This window comes from Vigna unguiculata, chromosome 7 (genome assembly GCF_004118075.2).
Source record: "Vigna unguiculata cultivar IT97K-499-35 chromosome 7, ASM411807v1, whole genome shotgun sequence".
Classification (NCBI taxonomy): Eukaryota; Viridiplantae; Streptophyta; class Magnoliopsida; order Fabales; family Fabaceae; genus Vigna; species Vigna unguiculata.
In genome coordinates this window covers 13,415,079-13,424,803 of record NC_040285.1, presented here as the reverse complement: position 1 = coordinate 13,424,803, position 9,725 = coordinate 13,415,079, and the positions used below count along the sequence as shown (strand labels likewise).

Sequence of the window (9,725 nt, the reverse complement as noted above, 5' to 3'; positions counted from 1 at the left end):
TTCAGTCACCACGACTTTGAAGTTTGGGTGTTGTTGAACCTGCATTACTTGGTCCCAACTTCTTCTTTTTCTTCTTCAAAGTTTGTTCTTCTACTTTTTTTTCGGTATCAATTTGAAGGTTAGGTCTTCTTCAACCAAAATTCTTTTCGTCCCATGGTTCTTTAAGAAGTTGTTTTGGGTTGTTATTATGTTGTTCTTCTTAGCTTCGTTTTAGGTTTCATAGTATGGGGTTTTATTTTTCTAATACCTTTGTTTTTTATTTGTTTTCTTTTAACGAAGGTTTTATTGCACAATATAGATAAAAGTTCTTTCCTTTATTATTGTCTTATTCTTATTTTATGAAGTTTGTATACTTGCTCTCTGTTTTTTACTGATCTGGATTTTTTGGATACATATATTTGTCATAATAGTTGTATTTTTCATCATCCAAGTCATCAACAACTCCATTAGAACCTATCTTGGTATTTTGGGGTTTTTGTTCAGGTTTGTAGAATAGAAGTTAAAATCTATTGGACCACTTGGATATTAAGAACTCAGATATCAAGGTAATATATTTCTATTTTACAAACAATTATTTGGGATTTTCAAATTCTCAATGTAGTAGTTTATATTGTACGATTTAGTTTGTTTTGTTATATAGTTTTCACTATTTTGTGCTCTGCATATTGTATTTGCAGTTTTTGTGGTTTGTATTTTGGGTATTGTGTTAGTTCCTTAGATGCTTATGTACTTATTTTGTTGTTTACGTTGTTTACGTGTTGCTCATTATTTGTATTTATTTTGTAGCTTGCTGGTATTATGCTTTACACAAAGATTCTAGAGTGATCTACGGGAATATTGATGACAAGAGATGCAAAGGCAATCATGTTGTTATGGGCTGACTTAGCCCCAAATTACTTATATGCATTATTTGATCAATGTAAGTTAATATTTTTCTGTATTAAAATAGACTTATTGTGATTTTATTGACTATTAAGTCCAATGAATAAAGTTGTTTTTATTCCTTGAAGTGATGCAAGACCATAAAATTGTTGCTTTTGACAAAGCTTTGAAGCATAACTATGGTAAGTCTCCTGGTATTGGTTTTTTTTTTGTGCTCTTCATTGACATTCTGGTGCAATGGTGACTGATTAAGGAGTTTGAAAATGCATCTATTTCTTTTGGCATGTGCCTTGATGACTGCCTTTATATTTGGGTTATGTTAGATTGAGATGTTATTGTAATGGTGAGGTATTTTGCTATCGATGAATGTTGGTTGATTGTTAGAGACATTTAGTTTAGAATTGTTTCCTTCCATACCCATTAGGGTCCTTAATGAACTTATTTATTTCTTATCCTTTGGCAGAACTCTTCATGTAGTTTTTGGTTATGAACCATAATGAATTTTGTCGATTGAAGTTGTTACATTAGCTGAAAACACATGTTGACACAGAGGTAGTATGAAAAGTTCAAAGTGAGGGTTAATGGATTGGTATCAATGTTTGCAAGATATTAGTAGATGCTTTTTATCTTATCAATCTTGGAATATATAAAACTTTGACATTAGTAGTTTCTCAGTGAAAAAATAAATAAACAATCATAATATACATGTGACTGTACCTAAATAAGGTGTTATTTTTTTTAAGTATATTGACCTTTAACCATTAACATATAATTGATTGTTTGAGCATGTTGTTTTTCAGGCTATAAAGGACTAGAACAAGAAGTTCGTTGGAGACCAATTTTATTTCATCTTTTTTCACCATCACTATCATGATCTTCTTTAATTCCAGTTTGAGAATTACTACTGTACAAATATTTACTAATAATTAATCAAATACTATGAGAATTTCACAACATATTATATGTCTTCATCCATTAAAATAATAAATACCTTATTGTAATAGATATTTATAGATACATTCTCTACACGAGAAATAAACATAAAGTGTTTATATCTTAAAAAAATTACATTAAAGCACCCCTAAATCATACAACACATTTGATTTACGATAATTTTTAAGACTTATATAATAACTTGCTATTATATATATATATATATATATATATATATATATATATATATATATACTTTAATATTTTATTTATAAAAATTCATACAAATATTCCGCACATAAATTATTATGAATCATGAGTGGTATAATATTCTAATAATATTAAAAAATATTATAACCTATAATATATATATATATATATATATATATATATATATATATATATATAATATCCTAACACAAGTTTATTCTTTTCTATCATTCCATATAATAATGATATTAGAATCTATAATATATATAATATCCTAACACAATTTTATTATTTTCTGTCATTCTATATAACAATTATAAAAATTAGAGCAACAAAATGCACGTTGTTGTACCAAATCATTAACATTACTCTGAATATAAAAAGAACATTATTATACTAATTACATAGAATAAATTGTTTATACAGAAGAAAACACTAACATAATAAAATTCTACGATTTCTTTATAATAGTTACGTATATCATATCATATTAATATATATATATATATATATATATATATATATATATATATATATATATATATATATAATATTAAGTATGATAAATAAAAATTACTTTTTACGTAGACATGTCAAAATTAAATAGACTTAATTAGTTGGATAAATTACATGGGTTGCAATTAGTCACCGTAAGTTATTTAGTTTTGTAGCTTATTCCTTTTTTTTATATAATGGAATGAAAAGCTATAAAAAAATGGCAATGTCAGATAAGACATGTATTTAATAATTGAAAAGACATTCATTACCAGCACTAAGGCAAAACAATTTCTTGAAAATACTACTATATGCATTCGTCAAATAAACCACACCAATTATCAACTTTGTATGAGTTGAAAAACATTTCCTAACTCAGAAATCCATTGATTGCATGACAAGTAATAAACATCTTATATGATGTTACTTTTAACAGTATTAGTACTAATATAATAATATTTACATGTTCACAAATATCATGAGATTAGACATGTCTATATTAACTAAAAAGACATGTATTTATTATCCAAAATAGTTTCCCACTCAAAAATAATTTGCAAGAATTGGCGCTCAAAATCAACATTTGCATTAAGGAAAAAGTTTAACAAAATTATTACAATTGGCGCTCATCTGCAATCTTTCCAAGGAGCCAATAGCACTACTTACCTAATAAGCTTTTATTGTCACCAAGAACACCCTTAGCTACTGATCAAAGTTTATGAAGAAATAATGTCAAACCCAATATCATGGGTTGAAGAAGAACTAATATAAACATTATTTCTTACACATTGTTCACTATTATTGGTGACAAATTGTATTAGTACTTTGTTTCCTGTTATTCTTAACATTTAAATACTTGTTACATTGGTTCCATGCAATATTTATCATGTGCTAATGCTAAACTATATTGTTTTATGTAGTGAGATGGAAGATGAAAATAGAAATTGCAGTACAAGTTTGTCAAATGCAAGAATGAAGAGGAAATTGATACTTCAAGGGAAGAGGATTAAGGCAACATGTGTACAACACAATCGCCCTCCAAAGAGAACCAAAAGTTGTACACCCCTATCTGATATAACATCTTCAATCTTCAATCAACAGCTTCCTGAAATGGAAATACCAATGCATTGTCGAAGACAACAACCAATGGAATCATTAAAAAATTCAGTACATGCAACAACTACTGAAAAGAATAAGAAATCAAATAGACAAAATCTACTTCAAAAGTTTGTAGCAACTGTTAATATGGTGATAGAAAGTAGTGGACCACACCATATTCATGGTAGTTTAGGCATTAATTCCCCTACCAGTATACAAACTGAATCAATCCATTTGGAAGATATTGATGAAAATGGACATGAAGAAGATAATGTACCAGAATTGTGTTCACCAATAACAAGTACATGTTAATTTAACTAATATCTATGTTCATATCAATGATGCAATAAGCAATCATTGTTATTGATATATTTTTCATATGATAAGATGATATGTCATTCATCAATAGCTATTGAACAATTAATCATCATGAAGATGCTTTCATAAAAATCTTCGAAGTAGGTGTATTAATTAACCATGAAGCAATGGACCTCAATTCAAGATTAAACTCACTAACTACATTTACTAAACTACAATCATATATCATACATTCAACTGACAACTATGTTTATTTCCATAGGATATGAAGATATAGGGGATCCAATATATATATATATATATATATATATATATATATATATATATATATATATGTCCACATTGCAAAGCATTTATGTGGTACCAGGAACGGATCAATAAATATCAGAACAATATCAATCCCAACTTTAACATGTGTTGTGGTAATGGAAAATTTCAATTGTCAATATTGAAAGAACCACCTCAAGAGCTACAACAACTTCTATTTAAATTTGATTCCATGGAAAAATTATCAACAACATATTAGAACATACGACATGATGTTTGCGTTCACATCTCCTGGAGCAAAAGTAGACAACAAATTCAACAATGGACGTGGACCACCTAATTTGAGAATCCAAGGACAAACATGTCATAGGATTGGTAGTCTCTTACCACCAACTCGCCAACTTCCAAAGTTTGCACAACTCTACATCTATGATACTGATAATGAAATACACAACAAAATTCAATCTTTAAGGTAAGATATTGATATTCATATATTATATATTATTGTGCAATTTTTTTACATTGTTTATTAGAATTATTGTATCAAAATCCTAACAAAAAAGTTAAACTCATTTAAATATGGCAGAATTATTTATTTTACATCCAATCCCATTACAGGAACCACAATCATATTGATATTGAAATTGTAAAGAAGCTGACAAACATGTTAGATAAATACAATGTTCATGCAAAATCATTCAGAATGACAAGAGATAGTTATAGAGAGCAACCATTTGATTATCTAAAACTAAGGCTTATAGCGGATAGGACAAAAGATGGGCGAGTATACAATATCCCAACAATGTCAGAAGTTGCTGCATTAATAGTAGGGGATGTTGATACTGCTTCTCCTAGAGATATTATAATGGAGAGTAGAATAGGAAAGCTACAAAGGATAAACGAGTTACACACAAGTTATTTGGGTTATCAATATCCTCTATTGTTTCCATATGGTGAAGATGGTTATAGGCATGACATCAATCATCGTGATTCATTGCTTTTTAAAGGCAAGAAACGAAACCAATTAACCATTAGGGAATGATTTTCGTTTAGAATTCAGACAAAGGATTGTGAGGCAGCTACTCTTTTGAGATATAGGAGACTATTTCAGCAATTTGTTGTTGATGGATATACAATGATTGAGTCTAAAAGGTTATGTTTCATCAGAAACAATCAATCTAAGCTTAGGGGTGATAAGTACATAAACCTTTCTGAATCAAGTAACTCAAGCCAGAATGAAGGTTCACAAATAGGAAAACGATTTGTGCTACCATCAACCTTTGTTGGTGGGAGAAGATTTATGAACCAACTATATTTTGACGGAATGGCTATTTGTAGTCATGTTGGATTCCCAGATCTTTTCCTCACATTTACTTGTAACCCTAAGTGGTCAGAAATTTCCAGAATATTGAACTCTATGAAGTTAACACCAACAGACCGACCAGATATAATTGCAAGAGTTTTTAGAATCAAATTTGATGAACTTCTAATAGATTTGACGAAGAAGCATGTACTCGGTAAAGTGATTGCATGTAAGTATTGCATTATAAGTCTACAAATTCAATTCATTAAATTCATTTCTTATTCTAATTGTTAAACTTCTTTCATTGTAGACATGTATAGTATCGAATTCCAAAAACGTGGTCTACCACATGCTCATTTGTTGATATTTTTGCATCCTTCTAGCAAATACCCAACACCAGTGGATATTGATAAGGTAATTTCAGCAGAAATCCCATGTGCCCAAAAAGATCCACAATTGTATCATTGTGTCACAGAACATATGATTCATGGTCCCTGTGGGATAGCTAACAACTCATCTCCTTGCATGAAGAATGGATCATGTTCACGATTTTACCCAAAGAATTTTCAAAGTGCTACTACCATTTCAGAAGATGGTTTTCCATATTACCGTCGAAGAAATAACGGTTCAATAGTTGTGAAAATGATATTACATTAGATAATCGTTTTGTTGTCCCTTATAACCCTAGGATACTGCTAAAGTACCAAACTCATATCAATGTAGAATGGTGTAACAAGAGCAATTCAATCAAGTACTTATTTAAGTACATTAACAAGGGTTATGATAGAATTACAGCAGTTATAGTTCCTAATGACAATGAAGCATCTTTTTCACAACAGACTCCAGATGAGATAAAACAATATCTAGATTGCAGGTACATATCACCATGTGAAGCATGTTGGAGAATATTTTCATTTCCTATTCATGGGAGAAATCCAGCAGTGGAATTGAAGATAGAAATAAAACCAACATTTCTGGTACTAGAATGAAGTATATTTTTCTAAGTGAATAAGTGTCTTTTTCAAGTCCACTTTTGGTACGAGCAGTACTGAAACTGGTTTTCAAGTGTACTTTTACATAAAAATTGGTTTGGACACAATGTAAAAGTCATCCAAATAATTCCATCAACGTCAATCATCAGCAAACAACTTAAAGAACTAAGTGGAATTGAAGATACAAAAAAAAAACAACATTTCGGGTACTAGAATGAAGTGTACTTTTCTAAGTGAATAAGTGTCTTTTTCAAGTCAAGTTTTGGTACCAGCAGTACTGGAACTGGTTTTCAAGTGTATTTTTACATAAAATCTGGTTTGGACACAATACAAAAGCCATCCAAATAAGCCATTCATCAGTAAACCTCTGTCAATGAATGAACTAAAATTTAATACAATCAAAAATTAACATTTGCCTTCCTAAAATTAAGTATATTGTTCACCCTGTATAACTGTCTTTTCACAACAAATTTTGTTTGCCATCAATGGCATTCACATTCAAATGGTTAGATTACCATCAAATTATCAATAAATCTGTCAATGTACAAACTACATATTAACTCCAACAAATGATTCAACAATATATATTATTGTGCCTACATAAGTGGCTTTTTCAATGACACTTTTAGTTCAAACACTGCAAAACACATTGCAAGTCAAATAACAGTTTCCAATGTATCAGTTTTTATTTCATCCAAGTTTCAAAACTAAATATACAATAAGTACATTCATTTCCTGCTTCTATTTCATTCTAACTATACATATCTACAATTATCTACATCTCATTTCTCAAAAATCTTGTTATTGCATTCCATCAAAGGTATGCCCAAATTCATAATCTTAGTCTCCAAAACAATACAGTTATAGAATTATGTTGTATGCAAAAGCACAAACTTCTACATTTACAACAGCTATTTCTTCATGAGCATATCGTAGTGTTGAATAATGTCATCATGGTGGACATTATCTTCATGTAAAACCCAATCACAAACGAATTTCTGCCTAATTAATTGCAGCTCCTCCTAAAAAGAACATCATGATAATGTTACCAAATGTAATCTTCAAAGAAACACTATAAACAATAAAACATATTATATAGGTAAACTTACAGTAGTGTAGTCAAGCAGGGCTTTACCATCAAATTTGCTTATACCATCCCACATCTCTATAAATTTCAATACCAAGATCCCACAATCATGTCCGCCTTCAAACAGGGGTTTTGGACGATAACCTATCGGGCAAAGATTCCTTGTGTGAATGGTCTTTAATGAACCAAGAACTACGCCACCAAGACTGCGACCAAGCAATGCACTGAACGGTACCCACATATTTCTGGCGAATCAGCCGCATCCAACAACCCAAACCACTCTCGAGAAGTCCGCTCTCCGCTTCGATTGCTACCTACACCAAATATCAACAACATCAACCTTTGTGGAAGAAGAGCCTTTTGGGAAAGAAAAAACTCTGTGTTTGTGTAACCTTGTGGAAGAAGAACGTTGCGGGAAAGAAGAAGAAGAAGGGAAAACCGAACCAACGCAGTTTATTTTTTTTAAATGTTTCCACAATAATACAGGTATAATTCCTAAGTCAAATGGAGCTTGTCAAAATGTGGTTCAGAATATGTTTGTTTCCACTTCCATAACTATTTTTTTTAGATGTAGTTTATTTACAACAAAGTTGCAAAAAAAAATTGATTCACGAACAAGACATTTCGTAAGCAATTTTTAATTCGTTTGAAATACACATAATCTTGAACTTAATACTCCAAAAATAATTAAAATATCGTTCCCAAGTCAAATGGAGCCCCTATAAATGTGGTTCAATACGTGTCTTTTTACAGTACCATAATTGCCTTTTTAAGATGTAGTTTATGTACAATAGAGTTGCAAAAAAATTGATTCATGAATAAGACATTTCGTAAATAATTTTTAATTCATTTGGAATACACATAATCTTGAACTTAATACTCCAACAATAATTAAAATATCGTTCCCAAGTCAAAATGGAGCCCCTATAAATGTGGTTCAGTACGTGTCTGTTTCCACTTCCGTAACTACCTTTTTTAGATGTAGTTTATGTATAATAGAGTTGCAAAAAAATTGATTCATGATAAAATTGATTCATGAACAAGACATATCATAAATAATTTTTTTATTCATTTGGAATATATATAATCTTGAACTTAATACTCCAACAATAATTAAAATATCATTCTTAAGTCAAATGGAGTCCCTATAAATGTGGTTTAGTACGTGTTTGTTTCCACTTCCATAACTACCTTTTTGAGATGTAGTTTATGTACAACAGAGTTGCAAAAAAAAATTATTCCTTTACATGACATTTCGTAAACAATTTTTAATTCATTTGGAATACACATAATCTTGAACTTAATACTCCAACAATAATTAAAATATCGTTCCCAAGTCAAATGGAACCCCTATGGTTCACTACATGTCTGTTTCCACTTCCATAATTGCCTTTTTGATATGTAGTTTATGTACAATAGAGTTGCAAAAAAATTTATTTCTTAACATGACATTTTATAAACATTTTTTAATTCATTTCAAATACATATAATATTGAACTTAATACTCAAACAACAATTAAAATATCATTCACAAGTCAAATGAAGTCCCTATAAACGTGATTCAGTACGTGTCTGTTTCCACTTCCATAACTACCTTTTTGAGATGTAATTTATGTACAACAAAGTTGTATAAAAATTGATTCCTTAACATGACATTTCGTAAATATTTTTAATTCATTTCAAATACATATAATTTTTAACTTAATACTCCAACAACAATTAAAATATAATTCTCAAGTCAAATGGAGCCCCTACAAATGATGTTCATTACATGTCTTTTTATAGTACCATAACTGCCTTTGTAAGATGTAGTTTGTGTACAACAAAGTTGCAAAAAAATTTATTCCTTAACATGACATTTTGTAAACATTTTTTTAATTCATTTCAAATACATATAATATTGAACTTAATACTCAAACAACAATTAGAATATCATTCACAAGTCAAATGGAGCCCCTATAAATGTGGTTCAGTACGTGTCTGTTTGATGAAGGATTAACTTGTTTCTTTTTAGATTATTGAATATGGTGTGAGTTGATTAAGAAATCTAAGTGAAATCCCCACTGGACATTAAGATAGCAAGCTATCTAGATGTGAAGGTTCCTTTCACAAAGCTCAAAAGAAGAAGATGATAGATTGA

At 29.7% G+C, this 9,725-nt stretch overlaps 1 pseudogene; it reads left to right on the top strand.

The window, feature by feature from the left end:
• Positions 1-4,348: 4,348 nt before the first annotated feature.
• Positions 4,349-6,495, top strand: LOC114191180 (annotated as a pseudogene).
• The last annotated feature ends 3,230 nt before the right edge of the window (positions 6,496-9,725 follow it).